At 45.7% G+C, this 13,766-nt stretch overlaps 1 protein-coding gene across 1 annotated transcript in view; it reads left to right on the forward strand.

Moving 5' to 3' along the window:
• WDPCP (WD repeat containing planar cell polarity effector) overlaps window positions 1-13,766 on the forward strand; it is a 714,814-nt gene that overhangs the window by 646,230 nt on the left and 54,818 nt on the right. Inside the window, exon 17 of the mRNA XM_029593664.1 lies at window positions 11,081-11,109. The gene's annotated coding sequence lies outside the window, so the exon portion shown is untranslated. The remainder of the gene's footprint in view (window positions 1-11,080; window positions 11,110-13,766) is intronic.

Here is a 13,766-nt window from a genome sequence, read left to right on the forward strand (position 1 = left end):
GATAAATTGCAGGAAGACCTTGTGAGACTGGAAAATTGGGCATCAAAATGAAATTTAATGTGGATAAGTGCAAAGTGATGCATATAGGGAAAAATAACTCATGCTGTAGTTACACAATGTTAGGTTCCATATTAGGTGCTACAACCCAAGAAAGAGATCTAGGCATCATAGTGGATAACAAATTGAAATCGTCGGTTCAGTGTGCTGCAGCAGACAAAAAAGCAAACAGAATGTTGGGAATTATTAGAAAGGGAATGGTGAATAAAACGGAAAATGTCATAATGCCTCTGTATCGCTCCATGGTGAGACCGCACCTTGAATACTGTGTACAATTCTGGTCGCCGCATCTCAAAAAAGATATAATTGCAATGGAGAAGGTACAGAGAAGGGCTACCAAAATGATAAGGGGAATGGAACAGCTCCCCTATGAGGAAAGACTAAAGAGGTTAGGACTTTTCAGCTTGGAGAAGAGATGGCTGAGGGAGGATATGATAGAGGTGTTTAAAATCATGAGAGGTCTAGATTGAGTAGATGTGAATCGGTTACTCTTTCAGATAATAGAAAGACTAAGGGGCACTCCATGACGTTAGCATGTAGCACATTTAAAACTAATCGGAGAAAGTTCTTTTTTACTCAACGCACAATTAAACTCTGGAATTTGTTGCCAGAGGTTGTGGTTAGTGCAGTTAGTATAGCTGTGTTTAAAAAAGGATTGGATAAGTTCTTGGAGAAGAAGTCCATTACCTGCTATTAATTAAGTTGACTTAGAAAATAGCCACTGCTATTACTAGCAACGGTAACATGGAATAGACTTAGTTTTTGGGTACTTGCCAGGTTCTTATGGCCTGGATTGGCCACTGTTGGAAACAGGATGCTGGGCTTGATGGACCCTTGGTCTGACCCAGTATGGCATGTTCTTATGTTCTTACCTATTTTAGAAAATATATGAGGATACATTTTATGCATGTATGTAAATTAGAACTTACTCGCATAAGTCACAATTTATATGCGTAGACCACTTTTAAAACATGCGTGCATCGAGGAAATTAACCAGTTTGCCAATTAGTCCACCAATTCACCCAGTCCTTTTCCAGATCATTGAGATCCTCTTGCTTCTTCAGCCTGAAATCTCCCCAGATCACCCCAGTCAGTACTACAAAATAAACACATTTAGTATCACACAGGTGTAAAAATATGCTAATAAATTGAAAATGTTCTTGCGTAAGTGAATTATAAGAAGAAATTACTACTTACCTGATAATTTCCTTTCCTTTACTGAAGGGTAGGTCAATCTCAATGAGTGGGTTATGCACCTCTGCCAGCAGATGAAGACGGAGAAAAACCTGACATCACAGCTATATGGTCCCGCCCCTACATCAGCCCACCAGTATTCTCTGGAAAAGCCAAACTGTAGACAAACCTGATTAAACTTGAACATTATTTGCAACAACACCCAAGCGGTAATGGTTGGAGAAGGTTTGCAAATATGACCATATCGCTGCTTGGCAAATTTCAGTAGGTGACAACAAACAAAATTCTGCCCACGATACCACCTGAGCCCTCGTGGAATGCGGTCTAATCTGCTTCGGTAAGGCAACCTCAGCAGTCAAATAGGCTACCGTAATGACCTCCAACCCAGCGGGCAATCATTGCCCGCATTGCTGGTGCTCCCTGCTTACCTCCACCACGGAGCATAAACAGGCGATCAGACTTCCATACAATCTTAGTCACCTCCAAGCAGCGCAGTAAATGATGCTTGACGTCCAAGGAACGTAAAAGGCGGTACTCAGTTTCATCTCTGTCCTGCAGAGAAATGGACTGATTCAAATGAAAGTCCAAGACCACCTTGGGCAAAAAGGTAGGCATAGTCTGAAACTGAACCACACCTGGAATCATACGGAGAAAAGGATCACGGCAGGAAAGAGCCTGCGACTCAGAGACCCTATGAGCCGAACAGATTGCTACCAGACAAACTGTCTTCAAAGTAAGCAGCCGCAAGGAAAGAGTACACAGCAGTCAAAAAGTCGGACCTGCCAAGAACTTCAGGGCCAAGTTAAGATCCAACAAAGGCACCAGAAGACACAACAGGGGGCGAAGATGTTTAACTCCCTGCAAGACATGTCCACAACTTGAACCTTCAAGGTATTAAGGGCCAAACCCTTAAGCAAGCCATCCTGTAAAAATTCCAAAATCAAAGGAATATCCACCTTGAGCAGTTGAGAACCTCTCTCAGAACATGAGGCCTCATAAACCCGCCAAACTTTAACATAAGGGAGAGAAGTAGAAAATTTCCGGGCCTGAAGAAGAGTGGAAATTACAGAAGGTGAATAATTGTGCTTCAACAGCCGAGCCCTTTCAATGACCAAACTGTAAGACAGAACTGACCTGGATCCTCGTGCAAAATGGGTCCCTGACGTAACAGATCCATCCAAGACAGTAGCCGGAGGGGACTGCCCACCAGAAATCTCTGGAGATCAGCATACCATGGCCTTTGAGCCCAATCTAGAGCCACTAAAAGGATGGTGTTGGTTTGACTTGCAATTTTCTGTACCACCCTGCCTATCAAAGACCAAGGCAGGAATGCATTCAGCAGGGCACCATGTGGCCACTCCTGAATGAGAGTGTCTACGCCCTTATTCTTTGGGTCCTGCCTGCGACTGAAGAAGCATGGAACTTTCGCATTGTTGACGTTCGTCAACAGATCTAGATCCAGTAGGTTCCAGCGGTCCACCAGGAGCTAAAAGGCCTCGTCTGCCAGATCCCATTCTTCTGGATCTAAGCTTCTCCTGCTAGGGAAATCAGCTCTGATATTATCCTTTCTAGCAATATGATAGGCAGATATGCTTAGAAGATGCTGCTCTGCCCATACCATGAGCACATCTATCTCCTGTCAACTTTTGGTTCCACCCTCATGATTGATGCAAGCCATTGTTGTCACATTTTTGGACATTATCCGGACCACCCGAGCCTCTAGCCATTTGGTGAGCTTCAGGCATGCCAACAGAACTCCTCATGCCTCCAGTCTGTTGATCTTCCACTGCCACTCCACTGAGTTCCAGCGCCCTTGCACCAGCAACACCTGATAGTGAGCACCCCAGCCCCAGAGGTTTGCATCTGTCATGAGTACCAACCATTCCGGCATCATCAGGGAAATTCCCTTCCTGAGATGGTCCACTTTGTAACCACCAGCTGAACTAGGATTTCACCTCTAACGGATGAAGTAGCCTCACCGCATAGTTCTGCGACTGCAGACTCCATTGGGAGAGCAAGGCGTGCTGAAGAGGGCCCTTGCACAGGGAACTTTATCTAATGTGACAGCCATCAACCCCAGGACCTGTAGATAAAACCTCATGGTCGGACGAACAGAGTTCCCCAGGGATCGGAATCGCAGCATAAACGAGTGGAACCGAGACGCTGGCAGAAACATTTTGCCATGCCTTGTATCGAATCAAACCCCGGGATACTCCAGGATCTGTGATGGCTGCAAATTGCATTTGGCCAGATTCACCACCCAGCCTAATTCCTGTAGCAAGGAATTGTGGGAAACTGTGATATGTAAAATCGAATATCGGTATATAAAAACAAACAAATAAATAAATAAATGTCTTGGCTCGAATCAACCAGTCATCCAGATGGGGTGAACTAGAATACCCTCCTTGTGAAGGTCCACTGCTACCACTACCATAACTTTGGAAAAGGTCCTGGGCGCTGTGGCTAGTCCAAAAGGCAAGGCCTGAAACTGGTAACGATCCAGGATGGAAAATCAGAGGAAATGCTGATGTTCCTGCCAGCTAGGAATATGCAGATATACCTCCATCAGATCCAGAGATGCATAAACCGCCATTATGACAGAGCACACAGTTTCCACCCTGAAATGTGTGACTCATAGATGTCGGTTGACACCCTTGAGATCCAGTGTGGGCTGAAATGACCTTTCCTTCTTTGGCACGACAAAATTAATGGAATATCGGCCCATATTTGACTGCGATTTGGGAATTGGGATCACCGCTTTCAGAATTAACAGCCATTGTAATGTCACGTCCACTTCTACCCACTTCTGAGGGGAGTTGCATGGAGAGACCATGAAGGCATCTGGAGGAATGCGAAGAAATTCTAGAGCATAGCAGTTCCAAACCACTTCAAGAACCCATTGATCCAAAGTAATCTGGACTCACCTGTGATAAAACCGGGATAGACAACCACCTATCTCCTGCACCACCAAATGAGCCTTCATTGAGAAGACCAAGGGGCTCCACCTCCAGAGCCCATATCCTTTTGAGGACTTCAGGGGGTGAAAGAACTGAGATCTGCAGAAGGGATGGGATCTCTGGGAAGAAAATGCTGGTAGTCTCGAGAGTGGTCACTTGCCCGAGAAGTCCAGGAAACTGGCTTCTTATCCTCCGGCAAACGCGGAACCTGGTTCTCTCTCCATTTACTTGTCATTTTTTCCAGTTCACTGTCAAACAAAAGCGAGCCTTTGAAAGGCACCTTAGTCAGATTGGACTTTGATATACTATCTGCGGACCAGTTGCACAGCCACAGCTGTCACCTGGCCTTAATAACTGAAGCAGCTCCTCTGGCGGCTGTGCATACCAAGTCACAGCTCGCATCAGCCAAGAAGACGGCCCCCGGTTCTACCATAGGTTCTAAATTGGACCCACCTCCACCAGATTCTTGACAAAGCCACAAGGTAGCCCGAGCTACTAAGGCGCAACAAGAAGCAATTTGCAAGTTCATTGTCACTGCCTCAAAGGCTTACTTCAGGATAGCCTCAATCCTCCTATCCTGAGCATTCTTCAGAGCTGCATCTCCCTCTACCAGGATGGTAGTACTTTTCGTGACAGAACACACCAAGGCATCCACCTTAGAGAAATGCAACTGCTCTCTGGCCTGCAGATCCAAGGGATATAAACCCGTTAAGATGTGTCCTCCATTAAAGGACTCTTCTGGCGCATTCCATTCCAGATCAATCAACTCCTGGATTGCATCCAAGAGGTGGAAGAGACAAGAAGACTTGCACAGGATGACCAAAATAGGATCCTTCTTCTGTGTCCCCAAGGAGTCAGGCCCAGCCACTCTGAGGGTATTCAGGGTCTGAGATATCAGACCTGGCAACTCATCTCTCTGAAAGAAACATAGAAGAGTTCTATATGGCTCCAAATCTGGGGGAATATCTCCTTCCTCACCAGGAGAGCCCCCACCATCATCATCGGTATCATCCTGATCCACCTGCATTCGAGCTCTGTCAGACCGCACTGCGCTATGACACTTGACCATGGAGACAGGCAGAGGAGCACTCAGAGCGCCTGGTCTCCAAAAACTTCCACTTCAGCAGATCGGCCCTGTATAAATGTCTGCAATCCCTGGAATAATTCCATCCAAGAAAAAGAGACCAGGTCCATTCCAGGCCCCATAGGCTCAAACCTGATGTCCTGCGAGTCAGTGTCCCCTGAAGACTCAACCCACAGAACAGTCAGGGGAAGAGACACCCCTGCAAGGTCTCCTTTGGGCCCACTCCTCTCAGACCAAGGAGATGGGCCATCGTGAGCAAAATCAGAAGGAGACAAATCTCCTTGAGCATCCAGGCATCGCTGACACAGGCTTAAAGAAAGCTCCAGCTGAATGGCTCTGATGTGACAGGCAGCACAGATAAATAGGCACTTAGGTTTCTTCTCGGCAACTGCCATGCTATAAACACACAGACCAATGAAGGCTCGCGCCTAGCTTTTCCACACATACATTTGCACCAAATACAGATGCACAAAAAATGTGCGTACAATCCCACGTGCCAAGACTGCTCATCCCACTTGACATCCAAACTGGACGCACAGGACCGACACTTAAACTGTGTGTAAAAGATGTGCATCCAGAAGGAAGAACGCCCAATTGCACACACAAACAAGAATGGGCACACACCCAGACATGCCAGCGCCCGGCAACAGTCTGCAGCAAAAAAGCACACGAAGTAACCCGCAGCCAACAGCATGCCAAAATGGAAGAAGCCTGGAAGTGGGGCCTAGCCAAACAGCTGCTCAACCCACCATGCCTGTACTCTCTCCTCACCTCACAGAACTCCCCAGAGACATGAGTGGGACAGCTGAACGCCGAGATGCATAACCCACTCGTTGGGATTGACCTACCCGAACGCTAAGAAAAATAACAACTATGATGTGTAATGGTTTGCCTTGCCCCTAGAATGCCCCTTTTTTACACATGTAAATGTATGTATGAAGGTGAAAATACACATCTATTTATGACATTTATAAAATACAAAGTACGTGAGTAGAGACTATTTACACACATATGTTCTAATTTTTTACATGTGGAACAGTTTGAAAATTCATTTTATAGTGTCCATGGGCAGTTTTTGGTTTCTAAGTACAATGGACCCTCTGTTGTAGATCACTTTTTTGATTCATTTTGGTTAAATTCAATGAACGATCTCATCCATATGCTGAGGATGGTCTGTTCTTGACCTTTTTCTGAAATTCAGAGTCTGTAAGACATGGGGAGAGTTAACCCCACTAGGGACATGAAAACATAACCAAGATCAAACTTCCTGTTAAAAAAAAATATCATTTCCTAATATAATTGATATAATTTTCTATGCCTGAAATCTCATTACTTTGCAGTAGATCTCAGTGTATACAAATTTTGTTTTAATATACAATTTTATGGATCTTTATAAAAATTACTAGTTTGCCAATTAGGATTACAATGACCATTGCAAACATTGCATAAATGATAAACTACAAAGTTAAAATATAAACTAACTTACTCCCCGTAACTTACAGTATTCAGAAATTATCCTGCCTTTCAGGCCTAGACATCTTCAACTTTGCTTCTTAAAAGACCAATATTTAAGCTAATATCCCGGCCCCCTTCTATGTCTTATTACCAAGTTTTGAAATCCCTACAGCCACCATGGTTAGTGAGGCTGTTGTAAAAACAAAAAAAAAAAAAGATCTGGCCTCTCCATGCTCTTTGAACTCTAGGTTTTAACCTTATTCCCTTCATAAGAACATACATAAGAACATAAGAAATTGCCATGCTGGGTCAGACCAAGGGTCCATCAAGCCCAGCATCCTGTTTCCAACAGAGGCCAAACCAGGCCACAAGAACCTGGCAATTACCCAAACACCTAGAAGATCCCATGCTACTGATGCAATTAATAGCAGTGACTATTCCCTAAGTAAACTTGATTAATAGCAGTTAATGGACTTCTCTTCCAAGAACTTATCCAAACCTTTTTTGAACCCAGCTACACTAACTGCACTACCACATCCTCTGGCAACAAATTCCAGAGATTTATTGTGCGTTGAGTGAAAAAGAATTTTCTCTGATTAGTCTTAAATGTGCTACTTGCTAACTTCATGGAATGCCCCCTAGTCCTTCTATTATTCGAAAGTGTAAATAACCGAGTCACATCTACTCGTTCAAGACCTCTCATGATCTTAAAGACCTCTATGATATCCCCCCTCAGCCGTCTCTTCTCCAAGCTGAACAGCCCTAACCTCTTCAGCCTTTCCTCATAGGGGAGCTGTTCCATCCCCTTTATCATTTTGGTTGCCCTTCTCTGTACCTTCTCCATTGCAACTATATCTTTTTTGAGATACGGCGACCAGAATTGTACACAGTATTCAAGGTGTGGTCTCACCATGGAGCGATATAGAGGCATTATGACATTTTCCGTTTTATTAACCATTCCCTTCCTAATAATTCCTAACATTTTATTTGCTTTTTTGACTGCTGCAGCACACTGAGCTGACGATTTCAATGTATTATCTACTATGACGCCTAGATCTCTTTCTTGGGAGGTAGCTCCTAATATGGAACCTAACATCGTGTAACTACAGCTAGGGTTATTTTTCCCTATATGCAACACCTTGCACTTGTCCACATTAAATTTCATCTGCCATTTGGATGCCCAATCTTCCAGTCTTGCAAGGTCCTCCTGTAATGTATCACAGTCTGCTTGTGATTTAACTACTCTGAATAATTTTGTATCATCCGCAAATTTGATAACGTCACTCATCGTATTCCTTTCCAGATCATTGATATATATATTGAAAAGCACCGGTCCAAGTACAGATCCCTGAGGCACTCCACTGTTTACCCTTTTCCACCAGCCTTCTTAGAAGCACAATGCTGTTATGCCATCACCCTGCATATTACATAGCAACATTTTTATTTAACTGCCTTTGTATTGAAAAGTTATGGATGTGTTACAATCGCGCTGGCCGGTTTGAAGGTTCCTCCTAGGCAGGGATATACCGGGGACAGGAGCAGGCAGGACAAGTGTAGGTCTTCTGCAGGGGACAGACACAGGCAGGACAGATGTAGGTCTTCTGCTTGACCAACCACCTTCCCTTTGGGTTGGACCCTCTGGTGCTGGTGGCTGGCAGAGCTTATGGGGTCACTGCGCAAGGTCAGGGACCGGTGACCCACTGGAACCGGCAAGAAGCAAGGGACAAGAAGGTGCCCTAGTCACACTGAACGCATACAGGGCTGAGCACTGGGAAGACAGGGACAGACAAGTAAGCACAAGACAGAGTAGGTCCAGTGACCAAACAAGGAACCAGAGAAAGAATGGAGGAAAAACAGATAGCACAAGGGGCCACTAGAAGGCCTAACACAGGTCAGAAGCAAAGCTAGGAACTCGCAGGCAAGGAAGGCAAAACACAAGGCAGGAGCAATTTTGCAGCTCTTTTGTTTCCTGTCTCATTTTCTTAAGATACCATGACATGATCTGTCCTCTGATAGGAGGAGAGTTTAATACATAAAATATATAAAAATATTAAACTGTGCAAATATTCTGATGATTATTACTCTTCTTTTGGCAGGTGATAGAAAAGTGGTGGGGTCTTAGAGGGGTGGCAGTGGGAATTGGTAGTTTGTACATGTAATGCTGTATTGTAGGTAATTAGTTAACAGTTAACTAGAACAGTGGTTCTCAACAGGTGCGTTAGGACACACTGGTGTATCCCGAGGTCCTGGGAGGTGGCTGCCTCCTTATCAGCCTGGGTGGGAGTTGGTTGACTTCTCTTACATTGGGCCTGATGGGAGGCTACTCTCACTTCCTTCTCGTCTTTCTGGCCCAGTGGGAGGCTGTTTCCTCCTTCACCCAGATCAGAGCGAGACATTGCCAGCTCCTGCTGTTCTGGGCCTGATGGGTTGCAAATTTTAGCTTCCCCTGCTGAGTCTGGGAGTGATGCTGCTGCTGATCTCTTCATCCTGTGGAGGGTGGGGGAAAGGAGGTTGGGGATGCTGCACAGATAGAGGTGGAAGGGAGAGGGAGTGTGGGTGCTGCTGAGCAGGAAAGGATGAGAAATAAGGGGTCGGGGTAGCTGGGCAGGGAGGGAGATGGGATGAAGGGGTAGAGAGAGAGTCAAGCAGGGGGGACATGGAGCACAGGGAAGAGGATGTGAGAGTCAGGAATGCTGGGCAGGGATGTGAGTGTGAGTGGATGATTGAAAGGGAGTAACTGGGAAACGTGAAGGACGATGGAGGCATGGAAGGGGAGTGACAGGGTGCCAGAGCCATAATATGTCAATTTGGGGAATGTGCATTTCTTCTACCTTTGAACTTTGCTTAGTGTAAGAGGATATGTATTTCTGTTTCTAAATCTGCAGTTTTGCACTGCATGCAGAGTGGCTTTTTGAGGTTTCCACTCCAGTTTTTGTCTCCACATTTGTAATTTGTGGTCTTTTCTTCTGTATTTGGTGAAGGCTGGATCTGTATGTGTGACTGAATGAGGTATTTTACTAGTAGGTAGGGATCTGTATCAATCTTCTTTGTTATGTTTTCTCATTCTCAATAGGACATGCATTGGTGCTGCACTGCGGCCTTTTCATAGGAACGGCTATTGCTGTTTGAGTTCTTGGAATTAGTGTTGCAGTGGTATGGAAGGTTTCCTACACAGGTGCTGAGTGGTTTTTTTTCTGGTTTTGTAGTTTACAATGTGCCTGGTAGTAAGGGAATTTACTGAGCTGGCACCAGAATCAGAATATCTTTCTAGTATAGCGAGTTGTATTTGAAATATCCTAGTTCTGCTCTGCATCCATTGTTTGGGGACATGTGTGTGTGGGGGTGGGTGGGGGTGAAGGGTACGGGTTCCTGTGGATGCAGAGTTTATGGTTACATTTAGCCCTGTGAAGGTCACGCCTGTAAGCATTATCTGCCAGGTGTTCCCCAAGAGAAAAAAGGTTTAGAACCACTGATCTAGAAGCTTATACATAGAGGGGTAGATTTACAAACAGCGCGATTTGGCGTACTTTTGTTAGCGCATCAGGCGCCAACAAATGTACGCTGGATTTTAGTAGATACGCGTGTAGCCGCTAAAATCCTAGATCGGCGCGCAAGGCTACCGATTCTGTATAGCCGGCGCGCGCCGAGCCGCGCAGCCTACCTCCGTTCCCTCCGAGGCCGCTCCGAAATCGGAGCGGCCTCGGAGGGAATTCTCTAACGCCCTCCCCTCACCTTCCCCTCCCTTCCTCTACCTAACCCACCCGCCCGGCCCTGTCTAAACCCCCCCCCCCTTACCTTTGTCGGGGGATTTACACCTCCCGGAGGGAGACGTAAATCCCCGCGCGCCAGCGGGCCACTAGCGTGCTGGGACGCGACCTGGGGGCGGGTCCAGAGGGCGCGGCCACGCCCCCGGACCGCCCCGGGCCGCCCCGGGCCGTAACCACGCCCCCGGACCCGCCCCCGAAACGCTCCCGACACGCCCCGAAAACGCCGTGTGGATCGGGCCCGCCCCTGACACGCCCCCCTCTGAAAACCCCGGGACTTATACGAGTCCCGGGGCTCTGCGCGCGCCAGTAGGCCTATGTAAAATAGGCGCACCGACGCGCAGGGCCCTGCTCGCCTAAATCCGCCCAGATTTAGGCGGATTTAGGCGAGCAGGGCTCTTAAAATCTGCCCCAGAGAAAATAAGACATTAAACAATTAATGAAAGCACTTTAAGCTGTATGAATATTCCAAAAGTTGTAAATAAGTTCTGTTTGCTTTCTCAAGAATATTCATTAGCAAATCAAAATGTATTTTTCTAACATTTTTAATTATTTGTGTTTTTTCCAAGGGAGCCTTGAAGAAGATACAGAAGAACAGGTAGCGTCATTCTCTTTGATTTTCATATTGTCTTCTCACAGGAGATTTCTTCTGTGCTTGATTATTCTTTACAAGCTCATTTACTTTTTTTCCTGATTTTGCCTACATAGAGAACTTGAAGTTGTGTTCTTTGTAAGGAATGCGATCTTTCTATTTATGCCAGTGTACTAAGACTGAGTGTTATATCTGTTTCTGTATAATCTGTAAAACCAATAAACATGCAAAGATTAGTATGCATTAAGATTTATAATTGCAGATTAGTCTGTGCTAAAGAAGGATGTATAATAGCGAAGTAATAGCTTAATATTATAATAAAAGAACCAGCAGCGATGTAACATCTCTGGTATGTTACATTTTTTCTGTTACTTGTTTTGCTATCCACGCATGGCTACATATTTTTAGCTTTTTTCTCAAAACAAGCATTTTGAATCATTATCCAGTTTCAAGAATTTTCACCTTGGGTGTTGTGCATGAACAAATCTAGCATGCACTAACTTAAAGGGCCCTGAAGGACTGCAGCCACTGTCAGTTATCACCATGCACCTGCCTACCCTCCAGCCTCAGACACCTCTTGCCTGTTCTTTACCCTGCAGCTGGGACACCAAGAAGCTAATTTTCAGCCGCCCATGTAGGGCTAAATTCTGCAGGTACAAATTACCCCTAGACTTTGGCCAGAATTTTCAAGTGAGCATGGGCACACAAGTTTGCTTGAAAATTCTCAGGTTGTGCCTGTACATGTGTGGATATATGCACAGGAAGTTCCACCTGCATCCACTTTTGAAAATCTAAACTATGCATACAAAGGCGTTCCCTGCCCCAACTTCACCTCCACGAGTGCAGGGAAAAGTATGTACATAATTGTATTTTGCGCTTACTTTTCCCACACACCCCCAGGTTGATTTTCAGAAGTGATTTATGTGCATTAATCAGGGTTTACCTGCCTGGCTACTGCCATTCATACACAAATGATTAGAAATGTAATTTTCACATTTATATAAAAATGAGACTGGAGAACCAGAGTTGTCTGAAACTGGCATAGAGAAAGCACATTGGTCTCCAGTGCCATGTGCCAAGCGTGTCACTTTTTATTTGCTAGGTATAGGCTGATGCAAAAGACTTACAGCATTACCAGAAAATGTTGCTTGTCTCACTGCCCTGATAAAGCATACCATGTATTATCATTCAGCAATTACTGTGGAATTTTCTGAGGAATTGTCATGCAATAGCTGTAGCATATAATTGTCATCCTTCTTGACCTACTGTCAGTTCTCTGGAACACACAGCTCAAAGCCAGCCGCTTGCAGTAAAAACCTACTTTATTCCATGCATCACTGAGTTTCAATACCTGTCCTGACACACCAAAACAGCCCCAGTAAGACACATTGGTAGTCACCTGCAGGCTGGCCCAGTTCCCCATAACCATAGAGCCTGCTCCCCAGTTGTAGTTTAGCCAATTCAAAATCCCTAACTGAAGGCTGTGGGCCATTCTGTATCTAGGTCTGGATCTCTCTCCTGGCTCTGCAGTTCTCTGTAGGGGGCCAACTGTTCCATGGACCATAATTGGACACCCCACTAAACGTCATGCTTTGGGAGGGGAGGCATGAGGGGGGAAGGTTACAAACTACTGTCAGTTGTCGATCTACTCATTACTTGGCTTTCAAGCACTGCCCCTCATTATACTTTGTTTTATAAAATGTTATTTCATATTTCCTCATAAAGATATCAACTGCAGCCTCTGTCATGCAGTTTTGCTCTCTATCACAACTAAACACTTTCTAGTGCATACCCACCCACCTCCATATTTCCCCATAAACACACAGCCTCCTGTCTTATACACACACACACACACACACTCAGCCTCCTCTCTCATACACACACACTCAGCATCCTCTCTCATACACACACACTCAGCCTCCTCTCTCATACACACACACACCCCAAACACACAGCCTACTCTCTCATACACACATGCACACTCCCAAACTCACAACTTCCTATCTCATACACACATGCACACTCTCAAACGCACAACCTCCTCTCTCATACACACAGCTTCCTCTCTCAGACAGAGGTGGTTCACTCTCCCTTTCCTTAAAAACTTACCAGCCTTTCATCTGTCTTCCTTGTGCCACATGTCTCTCAATATGCCCTTGCCCTCCTCTGTGCACTCCTCTGCTGCCCTCCTGTTTCTAGTCCCCTCCCTCCCCATGCTCTTGTCTTTCTCTTCCTCCTTCTTCCTTCCTGTGTCCCTCTCCTTCCCAGTGCCTTCCTCTTTCTCTATCTCCTTTCCTCCTGTATCTTCCTGTCTCCTTTGTGCCTTTTCTGTCTGTTCCTTCCCTTCCCCCATCTATGTCTCCCGCCTTCCCTCAGGCTTCTGTTGTCCCTCTCCCCGTCCCTGTGACCTTCCTTCCTTCCATACTCCCTCTCTTTCCTCTTTTGCTCCCCATGTGCTATCTTCCTTTCCCTCCCCTTTTCTCTGTGTTTCTCCCCTTTCCTCACCTTGTGATTCTGTCTGTCTCTTCCCTTCCTCTGTTCCTGTATCCCTCGGCTGGCTCACTGCCGTCCCCTTTCTTGGGTCTTAGCCCAGCACTCAGTAAGGGAGGGGGAGGGACCCAAAGGGCATTGCTGCAGAGATCTGTGGAGCCACTGGGAACTGA

The sequence above is a fragment of the Rhinatrema bivittatum genome, chromosome 3, assembly GCF_901001135.1.
Source record: "Rhinatrema bivittatum chromosome 3, aRhiBiv1.1, whole genome shotgun sequence".
NCBI lineage: Eukaryota > Metazoa > Chordata > Amphibia > Gymnophiona > Rhinatrematidae > Rhinatrema > Rhinatrema bivittatum.